At 36.4% G+C, this 18967-nt stretch overlaps 1 protein-coding gene across 15 annotated transcripts in view; it reads right to left on the reverse strand.

The window, feature by feature from the left end:
• MEF2C (myocyte enhancer factor 2C) overlaps positions 1-18967 on the reverse strand; it is a 163206-nt gene that overhangs the window by 131052 nt on the left and 13187 nt on the right. For 5 of the 15 annotated variants that reach the window (XM_036020519.1, XM_036020517.1, XM_036020518.1 and 2 more), the window contains exon 1: positions 11789-12044. The gene's annotated coding sequence lies outside the window, so the exon portion shown is untranslated. Of the gene's footprint in view, positions 1-505; positions 754-11788; positions 12052-16204; positions 16289-18967 lie in introns of those variants that run through there. The other 10 variants (XM_028529124.2, XM_036020512.1, XM_036020509.1 and 7 more) reach the window with 8 other exon arrangements.

The following is an 18967-nucleotide window of genomic DNA, read 5'->3' on the forward strand; positions in this document are numbered from 1 at the left end:
CCAGTAATCATAACCCTGGAAAGGGCTCCCAAGCAGAGGGAGGGGTTGCAGATGGGAATAATTCTCTAAACCCATGTGCCTTAGAGGACTCCATCATCTTCATGCAGACTTATTATTAATATTATTATTATTATTATTATTATTTTTAAATTAAAGCTTTTAGAGGCATCTTTGATTGCAGTGTTGGGAGCCGCCCATGCTGTTTTACCGTAGAGAAGTCCACTCTGCAAGTGTTTCTTGTGCTGAGCACTCTTTTGCCAGGCATTAAAATGGGGCTAGAAAAGAAAGCTGAATGCAAGGTGCACACTAGAGGGGCATTATTCAAGAGCATAGAATAATTTCAGGAGGCTGCAACTCCACAGGCTTTTTAAACTCGGCAGGCCTTTATTACCATTACCTATCTTTGAAAATACGAATTTCTTTGAGAAATTAGGTGGTTATAAAAACAAAAAGTGGTAAATAGACTCTGAGACCAGAAATCATCCTATTTTCATCCACATGTTACCTAAATTTGTTTGTGTTATCAAAAGGTGTATTCCTCAGGTAAAACTTCTTGCATTTTCTAGACTATGTTATATTTCTTCTCACATGAAGAAAAAATACTCAAATTAAAATACGTTTACTTGTTCATCATCTCAAGGTTGATAAACTATAATTAAAATGAACAATCCCTCAAATGTGGAAAATAAAAAAAATTACAAAAAATGCCATTTACTTATTTTGACTATTCAAATAAAAATGCATTTTATCTGTAATTAGTAAATACAATTCATTTATTCAACAAATATTTATAGAAAATATATTATTTGCAAGGGTGACTGTAAAGAAATAGAAAGATGAGTAAGATGACACTCAGTCTTCATTAATATTATTCATTCTTACTGCAAACAATGAAAATTATGTAGTAAGAAATATAAAAAATATTAATATATCCTTCAAAAGTAAATAATACTAATGTTAAAGAAAAAAACCTTTAGAATTCTTGGTGTAGCTGTTTTCACTATTAAAACCATCTAATAATTCTATTCACATCAAATGCTTCCTTCAATCTGAACTTTTATTAAAACTAAGCAATAATTTATCTGAAATTCAAAAGTTCCAAGAAGTGACCTTTAAAACTTACAGGTATAATAATCTTGTTTTCTGGCTCCATATGGTTCTAAATATGACATTTATTTAATAACATCTGATTGTGTGAAAGGGTTTCATGTTCTTGAAGAAGTCTATTGTACTTATTGGTAATTAACACTTGCCTCACGTAGCATCAGAATTAGAGACTTGCCCTGATAGTGACTCAATTTTAAAAGAATAAAAGTATTATTGAAAAAGAGCTAAAAATAATTATTCCACCAAGCATTTCTAAGTGACCATCACTGGCAGGAAGATAAAATAAAATATAGTGTAGTGTTATGATAATAATTTACTAATTATTAATCACTACATTATGATTTTATATGTAACATCCTGTTTAATTCTTACAATTCTAAGAGGTGGGTAATTATATCCCCATTTTACAGATGCTGAAACTGAGACTTTCTGGTGGTTAAATGACCTGCCTAGAGCCACTAACCAGTGAATGGGAGGCAGGATTTTGAACCCAGTTTGGTCTTTGTTCTAAACCATTACCCTGTATCACTTTGGGCCACTTCATGTAATAGGACATATAGGTATTATTTAAAAAATGATATTAATAATGGTGATGAGGTTCGCAAACTCTTTGTTTGCAAATCAGAAAAACTGATTTTCTCTTTCTGTTGCAGTCATCCTCATCCTCTCATGCTTTTTGTCTGTTACTCTCTGCTCTCTCCTTCCTAGTCACCCCTCCCTATGCACAAGCACCCAAAGTGCACACGCACCCAAAGTGTACACACACACACTGCACCTTGGACTTTTTGCCCAACATGACGTTTTCACAGAATATCGTGCAAGCCATAACTTGGTTCAACTAGTCCAATAACTACTCCCTCCTGAGAATTCATAATGCTCTGTGTTTTTGCCATAAATGTACTATCCACTGACTCTAAAGCTGTCAGCAGTTCCTTACAAGGGCACCATCCTATAGTCTGCCATTTCAAGATCAGTGTCTGGGGTTCTTTCATGACATGGCATTGGGCTGTGATGAACCACATCAATCTCTCAAGTGTAAGGAGATAAATCAACACCTAAAACAATTATATGATCTCAAATGTGTAGTCAAAACAAGTTAAAAGTGCACCTGCTTTCTCATAATACCTAATATTTTGAAGCAATAAAAGAACTCAGGAAAGACCCCCAAAACAATAAAAATTGAGAAATAAGGGTAAGGTTAACAATTCCTTGATTTTTGAAGTTATAAAATGAGAGAAGGGAAAAATCACATAGCCATTCACTCTAACTCAAGTCAAGAAAGATCAAACAGTCAGTCCTAGAAGGGACATTGCCCATTCACTTCAGCCAAAGGGGTCGTAGGGAAACAAGCAATGGGACTGAGTATTTCACGCGGACCTGTGTAAATCTATTAATGTTAGTGTGGGAATTTCTTTTTTGGTTTATGTAAGGGGAGAAAAACTCAACTGTGAAAAAAAAAGAAAGATGTAGTCAAAATTATTTCCTTAACCTATAACCTATACAGACTCTTAAGTGGTCTTTGGATAAACACAAGAAATGAACAAATGGATATACTTTCTTTTTTTTTAATAACCAGGTTTGCTAGTATTAATTTAGTTAAGAAAAAAATCCTGATGGAATTAGGTCTGGATTTATACCATTTTAACATATTAAAGAAGGGTGAAAAGATCTACTTTCTGGACCATAATACCTTTCCTTAAAGACCACCCAACAACTTAACAAGCTTCCTCAAATGTGAATGGAAATCAGGCACCATGAAAAAGAACAGTATTTGTTAATTTATTGGTTAACAGTTAAATTTTTTTAAAAATCTTGCCCAGAGAATTACCTAGTACAAAACCTCCAAGAGATTCACGTTTTAATCAGGTATAGTTTTTATAATACTTAAAAGGCAAGAAAACTCATTTTCTATTGAAATTTTTTTATCCGGTACACATTAAACAATTGGAACTTTATAATGTGTCTAACAATATTTGTCAATTCATAATGATTCCAATTATCTTATAGTTCAAGAGAATTCTAAGAAGATAAAGAAGTCTCGTATCATATCCTAAATAAAAGCAGTTCTAATGGTTGAATATGATTTTTAAATAGAATGCCTAATTTTGTAAAAAATAAATGTCAAAAATTACTGACTCCTGTGTATATTGATATATGCAAAAAGTGTTTAACATTCTCACCCCGTGCTAATGAGCCTTGAAACTGTGCCTGGTGTAAGGCCCCTCCTTGCTCATCACACCTTGCTCATCCTGTCAAGAGTAGGCATTTGTGATCAGACTCTTAGGAGCGCCTTTACATTTTAAGATCTATGTTGTATTAATTTTCTGACTCTATTAGGAAACACTTGCATCCACAGAAAAATAGTTGCTTGATATTTAAACACAATTAAAATTATATTTCTTATCTATTTTAAAGAGAAAATTAAATTACATTTAACTATTGGTCTGACTTGGTAAATTTTATATAGGCAGTTAACAATTGGTTTAGTGGGTTAATGACTAAACTAATATTTAAACACTATTTGTATAATGCTAAATTGATAATTTAGTATAAACATAAAATTGAAACAAATGTTTATTATATAGTAGCACTTTCTACTTAGGGCTCCCACTTAATACATTTTTATCAGAGAAGGCTAGTTTTGGAAGGGTGTGCTGGCAATAATCTGATTCCACTTCACACACAAAATGAGAATTCTGCTATGATTGAAAGGAACCATGGCAGCTAGAAATTATTTTTAATAGGATTTTAAAATCACATTGGTAATGACTGAAAATGTAACTGGTAATTAAAGACTGGTTTTAACAATTTTTTATTTTACAAGGAGAAGTGTGAGCTTTCAGACTACAGTTTCAAATGCAAAGGATATTAATGCAGATATTTGGAAGTTGATTTATTTTGCATGGTAATAGGCACACTACTTACAGTGTACCTTTCAAATGAAGAGCATAAGCCAAATCCGAAAACTAAAGTCCACATTTTTTTCTTTGTATTTTGACCTAGCAATCATTAAAAGTGTGTGTATCAATAACAATTACTGTAGTGCCTCATATTGTGGTGGAACATTGCTATTTCCCAAGATAAGTACCAAAAAACACACACAACATTAATTTGCATCACAAAATGACCTAACATAGCTGGAATATAATGCACAGGCTTCATTGAAAAGAAACCATTATATTTTTCTCTGCAAAGCAACAACAAAAAAATACAGACATCTGATTGGGCCTGCATGGGCTGGGAGGAGGAGGGTGGGGAAGAGGTCTCTTTCTATCTCACACCTATTGTTTCATGCATTCTAAACTACTACAGGGAAGGAAAAGGTAACATAGTGAATCCACTTTGCAGTTAATGTCTTAGTGATTTAAGAGGCTGAATTTTCAAGCTAAAGAAGGGAAACATTATGCTTTTTTCTTTACCAAAGTAACTACCCAGGAAGAAGGCCCTCTGCTCCTTAGCCTACGCAAGGGGAAAAAGGACATTACTTGGGGCTGAAATCACTCCGAGGCAGAAGAGGGGAAGTTTATGATGTGGCACTGTGCATGTATCTGGTCTGCAGCCAGCAAGTTTTCAGTTTGTAGCCCTGCTGCCAGTACCTGTGCTGAATATTCAAAAATAAAACTCTACCAGAGCTCTACCTTAGAAACTGGATGTTACAAAGAATTAAAAGAGTATTTCACTTTCTTTATCCTGAGGGTAATTACTGTTTTTAAAAAGAAAGAGCTGAAACTATAGTAACTTCAGGGTTTCTCTCTTTTTAAACTGCTCAAACTACCTTCCCACAAAGCCATTTAAGTTAAATGGGACATTTACAGACTCACCTCCATGAAGGATATAACTTAAAACATCTGCTTAGACACGTATGTTCTGTTCGAATATAAAGAATGTGGCAAAAACCTAAGAAATATAGGGGCATTATATTCTTAAAATGTGTGTTCTTCTGTGTGTGTGTTCATTCATTAAAGGGATTTTGACTGCAATTAGGTAGTCGGTCCTATAAAGGCTTCCTTGTGTGACCATGATTTCTAAAAATAAAATGCTCCAGTGAATATTTCTGCTAAATAATCACATCTTCAAAATTACTTTAAAGAAATCCCAATTCCCTCATGTTACATTAAGCAATAATACCAGCTTTCCATAATAAGCCTTGGTTGTACACCTCATGCATGGTCAACAATTAATTAGAAGGTTAAAAAAAGTTATGTTTACTGTATTAAGTACTAGACTAATTTCCTTGTCTGCCCTTACATATTTACATTAGTGAATCTATTTCTGATTTTGAAAAATACATAAGCATATCTAAGTCAAAGCTGCCTATATTCAGATTTAGGGAAAAGATGCATTCTGTTCCTTATCATTTTAACTTGCTGGAAGAACACAGACATGAAAAAAAGAGAGAGGTAGTTGTTAGCTGTTTAAAAAAAAACACTTTGCATTCTATCAAAGGACCATATCAGTCATTTTTAAAAGCCAACATGCTAGAGATCTGTAGTACCTGAAAACAATATATATGAATTCTTCGTGTGCATCTTATCTATGACAACAAGACACAAGAAGAAAACCAGACCCCGCTCAGGATGCTATTTACAAAAAGCAGGTTCTCACTAGGGATTGCTTCAGAGATCAGTTTCTCCAGTCTCTAAAAACAAGTTTCAGGTACTTTATTTAAATAATTACTAGAAGATCTGCATTGTCATTCTTCATGAATAGCAACCACTTGCAGGATGAGCAACATTGTTCCATTCATTTCAAATTTACAGCATTAAGAATTAATAAAGTCTCTATAACGTCTGCATTATTAAAGAGTAATGATTCCTGCAGAAATCTGCCTGTAACAGGTTTACTGTTTTTATTGCTTGTAATTATCACCAATTTCCTTTATATTGTCCTCAAAAGATTCTCTTTATGTGTACTTTGAATTTTGTTTACACTAGCCACTATATTTTTAAAATAAATACAGTGATTTAATTTGACCAATACAATGACTATATAAAACAAATGCATTATGGAGATGACAAATGAATGTTCCTCATTTTACCACCTGAAACCAAAACACAGATTTATAGAGCAGGTATCACATAACATCCATCTTAATAAGAATATGGCTTTTTTTCCTGCAGTTAACATTAAAATCATACAAAGAAATGTGATAATACTATTTTGAATAATCTTTTTTCTAAATAATCTTATTTTTTACAATGGTACTCTCTTTTATAGAATTTTCTTTATTAGCACACGTAAAAATAACTAACATAAAAGAACATTGATACTATCTACTCATTCTTAAAAGAGAGAAGGAATGGGTACCTCTAGCTCCTTTATCTCTAAGTTTATGCCTCAGTAAAATACATCTGTAAAATAGTTACTATTGAATACTTGTTTTGAGCAAAATTAATTCTAGTGCACTTTATAGAAGTTAAATATTAAAATTACAAAATTTTCAGACATTTTCCAGTATTCAATGTGAGAAGGGTTATCAATAATTGCTTTCAGAAAAAAAACTTGACAGTTTCCTTTGCTCAGTAACTACAGCAGACCATTACAAATTATTTTTTTTCTCATGCTGTTATTCACTTACAGACTGCATATTTGCTTCAATTCTCCAAGGGAAGAAATGTGCCTCTTGTGGGAAAGGTCCACCCCTTTCTACATGTTTGCTTTCTTGAACGAAAGGAATACACCCCCTTACATTCTTTGAAATGTGTCCAACATGCACAGAATTGTGTTAGCACTGTATGATTGACCAAATTAGAGAATCTTAAATGAGAGTTAAATATTGGTAAAACGTGCTGTGTTTGAACCAAGAGAACTAAGTGACACATATGCATACAGGTAATAACAATGGATCACATTCACTCAGGCTAGTATCTAAGTCAGGACTCTCAGAACACTTGTCTTAATGGAAGAAATTTGTGAACATTTTGTGCACATGTGTGTTGTATGACAATTCAGGAAGAGGCCCATAAATGTTACAGGTTTCTGAGTGCATCCTTTGAATTTAAGACCCATAAGGGGAATGCCACTTTCCTTTCATAAACATTTTAAAGAAAAAATATTGAGAAATTAAAATATCCATCTGCATAAGTAGAGTGAGAAAGCGGTTTGACATCACAGAAGTGCAAGAATATCGAAAGTCTACACTCATTATCCTAATGATAGAAAACTCACACCAAAGTTGGTATCCACTAATTTCAACCTCATTAAGACAATCTGCAGGTCATGAGAAGTTATGTTCTAACAAGTCTTCCTTCAATTATGTAACATTATATACTCTCAAGGTAAGTATTGTTATTTTCTAATAAAGTGGAAGTGTGTGCATTTATCTTTACTTTTTTTCTAAAAACTATTTTTCTTTATTGAACTTTTACAAAGAAATTTGCAAATGTCAAGACACAGAGTAGGCAAATTTTTAATTCTCTTTTAAGATATTTTAGTGTTTAAATGGTTAGTTCCTTCGCAATTTGTTTATCAGATAGTTCCGACTGAATACAACCATATAATTTCCAGGCCTAGAAAATGGAAGCTATGTTATTCTTCCTATGCTTTTCACTTGGAATAAGAGTGAACATAAATAGTGAATATAGAAACTGGAACTGAAGATAATAAACTTATTAAAACTTAGTAAGATATTGTTATGTTCAAAGAAAACCTACAAGTGCGTGCCACAAATCCACTCATATGAAACATCTCATTCACTAGAATTTCCTATCTTATTATAATGCACAGAAAATTAAACACATAAATATTAATTTTATGTATCACAGAAGATGTAGGCAATGAAAATGCAATGTTTACATTTATGGATGACTCATTAGTGTTTTATTGTGTGAAACACTAGGAGGCATCAGTTGGGTAAAAAAGGACTTCAATTTTTAAAGAAGCAAGAAATTACTGTAGAGTTGGATGTGTAAGAAGCTGGTGTTTTCAAAATGTTATTAGGCAAACCAAACTTTATTCTCTGAAATAAACTCTGAAAACATCATATTTTGTTGTACAGAATGATCTTTATATAATGTTCACGAAACATATATAATTTGATCAATGAATACCTATAAAGGTTTATTTCAAATGTATGGATTTATAACTATGTAATTACACATCTTTATGAAGAACATACTTGGTAACAGAATAACATAACGGCTATTGACTACTATGCATTTTCTGCTCAGTTTCTCAATACCATGAGTGTATGTTTTATTTCTGGCAAATTCTGTTTTGTGCTTTCTACAATGCCTCTGAAAATGTCTACTGCAATTAAGCCTTATAATAACTGCTTCCCATAAGCAGCCAGAACTTGATGTCTGTTCATAAAGAAGTAATGGAACTTAAAATTTAAGCAATGAAGACATGTATAAAAAAGACATTTTTCTCTCACTTTAATATTTAAAGCTTGTCATTTGAAAACTGAGTTTTCCACTGTTTGAATGGTTCTTGATAATGACGAAGCAACAGGGTTGTGGTAAGTTAGCTAGCAATCATTTGAAATTGGAGTGTCTTGCCATTTCCCAACAATCAGCTTTCATCTTTGACCTATCAAAATAACACGTGAACTGGGTAATCCGCCTTTTGTAAGGTGCACAGACCCTGTTGTCGCTCCTGGTTTTGTGAATCGCCTCTGTAATCTGGCTTGACTTCCTAAAGATGACAGATCTCGGTGAACAGTCAGGCTTTGCTGAGTGCAAGGCAATCCACGCGCCCATGAGATTAATGTACAGTGCTGGGGACGGGGATCTTAATCACCCATCCTTCCACGTGCAGCACACAGGCTGAACATCAGTGAGTCAATCTTTGCATTGTGTCCAGGCAGTCGCTCTATTCGTAAAATGAACATGTGCACTTTTATAAATTTTAGATATCAATTTGCCGTGTTTTCTCAGATGATGTGCTTTTGAAAAATAAGTAGAACTTTATTGATAATCTCTCTGAAGTCCACACTGTGACCCTTAATTGCATATAAAATTCTTCCATGCTGTTTTGAATCATGTCCCTGAAGCCAGGGTTTTCTATTTAGTAACTATTTTTTTTGTTGTTGTTTTATGTAGCACAAGTGTTGCTGCACAGATATTTCCCCATTTTTTGTCACTTTCTGAGATTTCAAAGACTCAAGATATACCGCACGTAGAATTGGGAAATAAAACCACAAAATATACTACAATAAACAGAAGAAAGTTTTGAAATATAATATTAACATAGGCAAAGAAGTTATTTAGCTTGTTTTTATTTAAAAGAAATTTAAACGTAATGAGTCACTTATGAAAAAGATTTGGCTGTAATGTAATGTTATTGATTTGGTAAACTAAGGGATAAGGAAGAAATTAATAGAAACCTGAAAAATATAAAACACGATGCTTTTTCAGGATTCAATTTTGAATCATTAGGTAGCCTTTTTTCTCTATGGGAATGAACCATTCTCCTCGAATTCTGAAAATTGAACATGTTTACAAAGAAGAAAAGAGGCAAGATTCAGTAAAGTTCTTATTATTTACATTTCATGTATTTAATGTGAATATGGTTCTATGCTGAACAGTTAATATACATGATTGCATACTTTTAAAGTGTGAATAGCTCAGGAAAGGTGGAAGATTGACTTTTTATCCTAAAGTATCCATTTTTTATTTAACTGAAGAAAAATTATTATTTAATAAAAGTTACCTCTAATATTTTCTTTCACTATATTCCACATACATACATGAGAATGGGCATATAAATAGTATAATTAATGAAGTGAAATACTGTCTTCAATAAGAAGTCTGGAAAATATGCCACAGATACTTCAAAGTTGTGTGAATTACACTAGTAAAAAAACAGTAGATTTTTATGGAGTTTAGTAAAATTTAAAGTAAAGATAACTGCTAACTATCATGTCTTTAACCTGACTGGTGGATCATATTTTAAACAAATATTGAGTTTAAAGTTTGTTTTGACAGAAACTTTTAGAATTGAGTTAGAATTCTAATATATAGCCAAATCTACTTTCCTACAAATAGAAGATATTTTAGAAAATTTTTCCTCTTGAAATAGATTAGATATGTATATTTCATTTTACCTGTCAATTACTGAACCACTTGCTTTAGAACTACAACTTCTTTTAACTTAATAAATAATTTCATGTGTATACTGGGGGACAGTACTATGGTTTATTAACTGCATTATATTTAACCAAACTGATGAAGAAACAGAAATACTATTTGTAACATATTGACACATACTGAATGTTTTTAAAGACTAGCCAAAACTGACATTATTTTAAAAATTAAATAAGATGTTTTATCTTCAAATTAGAAATTGTTAATCTATTTAAAGCTAAAATTAGTACTCAATTCAGAGGTTAAACGGGGTTCACAGGTGGTCACATTTCCATGTCTTAGCAAGCCTCTAGGGATTGAAGTTATTACACTCTACATAAACATCTTTACTCTGCAACCACGGTTCCATTGCAAGGTGCCAGTGAAGAAGAGGCTGGTCACTCTTTTCAGCTGGTATAATGAGGAGGCTGGAGTTCCCTTTATAGCACTTAGAAAATATATGCAGTCACTAGCCATTTCACAAGACAGTTACTATTAGAGTTAGTTTCAGATTCACAATAGTAAAACCCACTTTGTGTCAAAGCAGTTCTCCACTGAGAACCAGTTAAAGAACTGGCAGACAGCCCAATTCTACTTATTATACTGTCAGCATTTACATATAAAGGTATTTCCTACAAAAGACACACATTCCTAAATTGTGAAGAAAAATAATTTTTCCCCAAAAATAACTACTGGAACTAGAATAGTCAGAAATGTTTGAGATATAAATTTCCTTTAAGAATTAATAGCCATATTCTGGGAAGGAGATAACATTAATATTAAATATAAATACTTGTTTAGTATTTAATAATACCATAAACATTGTGCCATATCTATATATACCTCCTTTGTGCCAAACTTTATCACTGAGTTTGTTAACTTTCATCCAAAGTCCAAACAGAAGGCAATTTAAGTGACTTAACCTTGTTTGTTTTAAAACAGCTATGTATTTGACTTGACCTAAGCAGCAATGCCTGTGCTGAAATGCCAACACTAATTGTGAAATGTATAGACTACCACGGCCAGGGTGTTACTTTTTGTCCACACCAATTAAGAAGCCCCCCCCATCAAGCCAGCACTTTGGTAAGAGAAGGAGATGCACAAAGGTATTCTCTGACAGACAGCCATGCTTCAGCTCAAACTAATCCCAAGAATTAGCAGCTCGGAAGCATAACCCAAAGCAAATCAGTCTTGGGGAACTCAGAGGAGCATCTCTCCACGGTGAACTAAAGGCTGAATCTTAAGACACGTACTTCAAGGTCAAAGACCATTCCATGAAAAATTAAAATCTACCAGGCTCCACACACTCCACCATATCAAACATGCTAATGATGTGAACTAACTTCATGAAACTTTAAACACATTGATGTGACAAGAACAAGTCAGGAGTGATTTCAATAACTGATGGCAAACGGATAAGACTATCTAAAAAGTTACTTTTTGCAAAAGGCAAGGAAATCATGGAATCTAACGAAAAGAATGCACAACAGCCCTCAACTTCAGCCTCCAAAAAGGCACAGGGATAGACCCAGTGCTGTGTAATATACTGATGCAGATTTCAGAGACAATACCTCAGGCTATTTCTATTTTCCTCGAGAAATGTCAGAGGTACTTACATGAAGGAAGACCAGATCAGATTAGTCCTTGGGATATTTTCCTTTCTTAAGAGAGAGAGAGAAAAAAAAAACCAATAATCTTTACTTCGTCCAGCCTTGAAGTGCTTCTCCACCTGATTCAAACATGCAGCCACGGCGACCCACACAGAATCTTCAAAGTCAATCCAATAGCAGCCCGAAGATGTCTGGGTGTACGCGTGTGCTCAAGTGTCTGTGACTGCGAGCAGAGCAAGCAGAGAGCTGGAGATGATGTGTGTGTATGCGCGCGCGCGGGGAGAGCGCGCGCGGGGGGGGGGCAGGCGCGCGCGGGGACGCGCATTCGCGCGCGAGCTGAGGCCACTTGGAGGAGGAGGAGGAAGGAGAGGAGGAGGAGGGGAAAGTGGCTCTCAGCGGCCAGCCGATTAAAAGTAACCAGACTCGTCCAGAAAACTGCGTCCAGGAAGGAAGTGACAGAAGACGAATGGGAAAAGGAGAGCCGCTCACAGCCTTTGAAACGTCGCGTAAAAAAGGCGGGGGTAGGGGGGGAGTGGTGGAAGGATATTGGGAAGGGAGGCGGGGGTGGCAGGGAAAACCGAGCACACAGGCTTGGGGTTCTAAGCAGCACCAACCATGAAGTGCCTCTGGTCTTCTTTTTCTCCTTTATTTTATTTTGTCCTTGCTTTTTGCCTTTGCCTCGCTCTGCCTTTCCTTTCTGTCTTTCTGTCTCCCTCACAATCCCAAACCGTTGACTCTCTCCTCGTGAGCTGGAGAAATCATCAGTTTCACTCTTGCAAAAGGGGGGCGGGACTAGACCTCGGAGCATTTTAATAAAACAAACGTACAGCAATTCGCTCCTCACCCCTCCAGTCTCAACTAGATTGATAAATTACTCCACTACACTACTTTAATTATGTATATGGTATGCAGAATAAATCACTGAACATCAGTACCTCAATCAAGCACTTTTAAATGATAATTGCATCTTGGTGAATCAATCTTTCCATTCCTGACATTTTGCTAATTTTAGTTTTACGGTGGGGTAACGGCACATGCCATACGCAAACCTAATGACAATTCTTTATTGCACGAAATGAAGACAACACCGCGAGCAGCGGATCCCTGCTCACTGCCTGGGGGCGCCTAGGACTCTCGGAAAACCAAGTCACCAGCCCCTGCTGCGCGCTCGCTCCCCGGGGACACTGTGAACCAGCCAGCAGGAAAGTCCTTCTAAAATCGGCATCTTTCCTCTGACCAATAGGAGCGCCACCCTAATAGTCGCTCCTGTGACTTTTCCCCGGTTTGGAGACGCGTTAACCACTTCACTCTTCCACCGTCCGAGCGCTCCTGTGTTACTTACGCGTTGAAGCCACTGTCCAGGATGCCTGCAGCACTCGATTCCAGCGCGCTTTTCCTGCATGCCCAGAATACGCGGTTTTCGGCCCTGAGAGGTTGGAGGGCTAGAAAGTTAGCCTAAATGCTTCTCAAGTGTTACGAATGTACAAAATAATGAAATAATTACATTTGAAATCTCGACCTCATCGAGGGGCCATGAACTTTCTAATCAGTTTGGAAATATTTACCACAGCGGCAGCCTCCTCAGATATTTTCCCCTTCCCTCCTCCCACTCTATCTCTTCCACACCTCATTGGATTTTATCCAGGGCATTCACAAGTAAACCAAACCAACTTCCCAAATGCATTAAGCTTCCCTATCCGATCGCTGATGACTTCACTTATCCTGAAGAGTTTCAGCTGCACAGGAAGCAGAAATAGAGACTGATAAGGAAGATACTACTTACGTTCAAGTTTTAAAAATAAGTTAATATTAAAGATTTAGGAAAGGTTACTAGGGATTGGGTACCTCCCTTCCCTAGCCAAATTACACCACGCCCAATAAAACCAAAGATACAATACAGCAATCCTAACACAACGGTGAAGACAAGATTGCATGCCTATATTACTGCAGGTTATGTAAAATGTTTCAAATTAAAACATTTTAAAAGGTAGCAGGGAAAATACACTGAGAAAATAAAAACATGGAATATTCAAGAGTAGACAATAGGAGTATACTGAAATGTCTAGCTAATTAAAGTTATTTCCTCACTTTAAAAATTCCTTTCAGCACTGTGTATTTAACCCAATGACTAGTTGCATTTCCTCTTAAGTCCTGTACTGTGCCTCTAGACTATTTTAATGTGGGAGGACAGTGTGATTCAGAAAGCCTCCTCCTTCATTGTTGAGGCTATTTGATGTGAGTAGCTTTTCTCAGAACAGTAGGTTCAACATTTAAGCCTGTGCCCCAAGGCTTTACTTGAAAGGAGAAGGTTGATTTCACAGGCAAGTACAACTATATCTGAATACTCTTCAGGCTTCTGGGTCATCACTATCAGCATAGTTAAGATGAAACTCTTGCTTTTATTATAGGAAAGCATGGCAAACTGTCACAAAGCAAGAACGATTTGAGATAGTATCATTTATTTGAAATTGGTATCCACAATATATGCTTACTTGTTGGTTTTTCATCTAGTGAGTTTGCCAGTACCATGAATTCATTTTAATAATATGGCAAAGGTAATCTGTTTTAGGTTTTCATTTAAGGTACACCTACAACTTCTAAAATATCCAAAAGTTTAAAGGTGTATTGACATTTTGAATACTAAGATGCGTCTATATATGATGGTAAAAATGAATTTTTTTTCCAGATTCACAAACGTCCTGACAAAACAAACTATTTGCAGAAACATCTAAGTTTATTGCAATAATGCCTGAAATTAATGTAGTAAACCCTTAACAGTCTATTTCACATGAGCAAATAGACATAGGCAATTCATGACTTTCAACCATACTATTTATGATGGATCACAGGGAGTTTTATCACAGTATACTTCAGTTTTATATTGTTTTCTTTCAAAAAGAAACTATCTTAACTTTTATCATTTTTAAGGATAATTCCACAATAAACATTTTAATAAGCCTATAATGATCAGTGATAGTACAAGCATTCAAAAGTATGTATAACTTCACACTGTGGATAATTTGAAAATAATTTGGATCTGGAATGTATTTCAACTGGCCTTCTAAAATACAAGATATTCCCCTCAGAAGACTTAGTTCTTAATTATGTGTGACCCTAAGTTGATATTAGCATTAGTTTCTTTCCCATGAGCTTTTATGGTTGAAGCGGAGCAAAAAAGTTGTACAGAAATATACAATAGAATCATCTGGGATTTAAAGTTATTCATTGGTAATCTACAAAGTGGTTAATCCAAAATGTGCTTTATATTCTTCTTTAAATATTTTAGGGCTTAAAAATTCATCCTTATCCTTGCCACCTAATGGTACTCGGCTAGGATAAGAATAATTTCTGGTGTATGAAGAAGATGGTAGTAGGTATTAGGAAGCCTGGATTCTCTGGTTCAAGATTGTTACCCTTGAATATGTTTTGTTTTGTTTCCTCTCATCTCAGTTTGCCTATGCATTAAATGAATTTTCTAGTCTATTACAGTTCTATGATTGCAAAGTAGAAAATTCTTATACCCTTTAAAGCCAATCAGAAGCTTGAGGCCTATACTGTTAAGTAAAAGGTGACACTCCCTTTAAGAGAAAATGATGTCTGGGATTGATGCACTACTGAAACCAGCTTTCTCCCCCCAGCCACCAACTATTTCCTTCATTAAATAATTATTATGTTTTCTTATACATGTAAGTATAAGAAATATTAACTTGATTTTCCCACAAAATAATCAGACGTTCCAGACAGCATGATCCTCAGGATTTATAGTCTAGGGAAAGCTAATGTCTAATTTCTGTTCAGGGTTGCACACCAATTTACTCCATCCTCCTCTCTTCACTACTTCCCTGCATTGAATCAGCAGTCTACTAAAACCTCATGCACTGGGTCTGCCTGCTTTTAAGCTTGGCCCACACTGGGTGTAGCTCTTGAAGTGAGCTTTAAAAAAATTATTTTAAAGTAAGCTGGATTGTTGCCACAGAAACCTACTTTAAGATGAAGAAAAGCCTTTAGATTAATCTACCTCTCAAGACTGTTCAACTATATGGTATACTGTATAGTATTCAACTGTACAGCATACTTGCAACACAGACCCAGTAGTTCCACGTAGGAGTGCAGGAAAACACGAAAAATAGTAAGATACAAATTCCAATAGCATTAAAAATGTTACTTTTTTTAATAGTGAAAGAAGACATGAATAACTTTCCCTGAAATGGATTAATTGTAAAAGGGACTTGCAAGGATAGGCCCTGAAAGGCAACATGAGCTTTACACAAAATGCTTATCATACAAAGCATATAATGGTTTTATAACTCTTTATCACTTTTGTGCATGTCTATATCACAAATACCTAGTGACAAAGATTTGGCAGGTTTGCCTTTAGGAGTTATTGTGTGGGAGGTGATATAACAAATGTGAAGCACTCACCACATGCACATACAGTCATTTGCCTTCCATTCTTCACTTCATCTCTTCATAGAAGTTACTTCACAGTTTGCAACTCTTTGGCACCTGGAAATATGTAAGTACAACAAGGTATACAGTTTAAACAATGTTAAAAGAATGTTGATGTTAAAGTACATTTGAATAAATTTATTTCTGAAACTTCTAATCTGAGGAACATTAATGTTAATTCTAGTATTAAACCAAATGAATGTGTATTGAATATATAGGAAGTAAAATTATCATTAAATTGTGGTAATATGTATAACCTTTAAGATAAATAGTGCCAACTATCTAAATTTCAAAAATTCTTCAGGTATAGCTTTATCGCATGCACAGTATATACCATATGGACTGCTTATGTTTGAGAATCTGCAACATACAAAGGATTTGCTATTCCAAGCCAAGGTGTAATCATATCTTTTATAGCTAGAGATGCTACATTTTTTTGTACCTTTAATTTTGTATCTAATAAAGAACAACAAGGAAGATAGTCAAATCCATGAAATCCCAAGCTAACAAAATTTGTCAAATTGGGATACTAAAGTTGCAAATGAAGTTGCTGAATGGGCTTAGTGTTTATACGTTGCCTAAAGGCCAGTTTCCAACACTTTGGGATTAGTGAGGTAGATTCAGTGCCCTTTATGAATTCTATTACCAAAAGTACCTTATCCTTCCAAGCACTGTTTAAGTGCACAAGCACAGAGAAACACCCCTGTGTCCTCATCTGTTTGGAACTAGCTGTCTATGACTTTGTGAACAGATAATGAACTTCTTCCTTGCCTTCCGAATGGGTCCAGTCCTCCCGACCTTCAGACATATCAGACCATGATGTCAATATCCATCCTTTCATTTGTTATTAGCAAGAAGACTTTTCAACTTAAGTCATTAAGATTTATGAAATCTCTGTATTTGGTTTGACACCCTAAGATTTATTTTTATTTTTAAGTTGCTTCGGAGTGAAGGACCAGTGAAGAACTTTGGCCAGGACTGTTAGCTGAGTTTATTCTTTTAGGCTCAGGCCCACAAGTCTCAACTTGGTGATTGGGAGCCGGTAACAGGTGTCCTGGTGAATTCCCTTTTCTCTGAATCTGCTTGGTTTCACAGTCTATTAAGTTGGGATCTTTATACACATGTCCCAGGGCCTTTTCACATTACAGAAATGCAATCTTCATGAAACAATATCTGAGAGATATGTTAAGGTTTTTGGAAATGCCACCACAAATTATGATACATTTCTTCCTTTTCCCGGATCAGTGTGCCCAAATAAGGTTTGGTCAGTAATTTGCTTGTGAATGTGTGGCTGATTAAAAAGTGTCCATATACAAAGCTAACTTTAATGGACTTTACCTTTACCTACAAAATTGTTAAATGTTCATCACAACATTGATTCCATCCCATTTCTTGAAATATCACAGGAACCTTCAATTCAAAAATGGATTTTCACACTTCCTCTTCTATTTCTTCTAGATACCTCTCTCTGTGTGTGCCCTTTAATTTTTAAAAGGTCTTTACCGGGATCGGGTGGGGGTTAAAAAAAAAACAACAAAACAAGTCCTCTTGCGTTTCGGTGCCCACTTCTTTGTCTGGAAAGCAGAGGGGTGGGATTCAGTACCAATGGCCCCTTAAATACCCAGAAGGGGGACGCCTCTGGTTTCAGCAGCTCACTCCCCAAAGTTATTGATTGCAGGCAGCAACAATCCCTCCATGTGATTTTTGTGGAAAGTGAGTCCGCGCTTTCTGGGCGTTCAGCGGAGGCACAACTGCCACAACGCCACCCAATTATTATGGGTCCTCCCCTGAATGCCGCGCTCAGTACCTTTATATTCCGTTCTGCCCGGCTCTGCTTTCCACCCCCCTCCCTCCTACTTTTCTCTTGGAAGAAGGAGTTCATGGGCGGAGGCTCCTTCCCTTCAGGGAGTGCTTCCAGAGTTCGGAGGCAGCTAGTAGGGGGTGAGTGGGCCACGTGCGTGCGCTGCGGGCGAGGAGCAGGCGGGTTTGGAGCCCTTCTGGGAGCCTGCTGGGCCTGGGCACACAGAGGGGGGTTGCCTCTTGGCGGCGGGGGTAGCAGGTTGTGTCTACAGGGGCGATTTCACAGCTTGTGGTGAAGCCGCGGGCGGTTGGGTGAAGAGGCCGCGTGGTGGGTTCTGGGGAATGGAGGAGGGCGCAACAGTGATGTTTTGGCTTTGGAAAAGGGCGGTGTCGGTGTCAGGGGAGTTGTCTACTGGTCTGGTTTGGTGATCTTGGGGATATTTTCTTTAGTGAAAGACGACTTTGAAGAGCTGGAGACGAGCGCGGAGCCACGCACGTAATGAACACCCACACACCGTGTACAAAGCGCTGGCACGCGGGCCGCTAACAGCGGCACAAGCTTCTCGAAGTGCTCCTAGCATTTTGCGAGCCTGGGACAGGGAGACTGGCACCCGCAGGTCCAGCTGCCACCCTGTCCCACACCAGCCAGCCTTCTTTTTCACCAGACAAGCCAATAGGAAAGGGCGGGGTCCCGGACCTGGATTCTATAGCCCAAGCTCTTAGGGTCTTCAGGATTATTTTTTAAAAAACTAACTGCCAACAGCTGGCTCTAGCAGTTAAGCTGCCTCGGTGGGTTTGTGCGCATTTTGGCTAGGGAAAGGCCACAAACTCAACGAGAAAAGAGCTGCTAGGGAGAACCCCACCCCCTCAACTTCCCTTCGCCTTCCATCCTCCTTTATTTTTTAGCACGTGAGAACAGTGCGGCGGATCTTTTGC

This window comes from Phyllostomus discolor, chromosome 3, assembly GCF_004126475.2.
Source record: "Phyllostomus discolor isolate MPI-MPIP mPhyDis1 chromosome 3, mPhyDis1.pri.v3, whole genome shotgun sequence".
Taxonomy (NCBI): Eukaryota; Metazoa; Chordata; class Mammalia; order Chiroptera; family Phyllostomidae; genus Phyllostomus; species Phyllostomus discolor.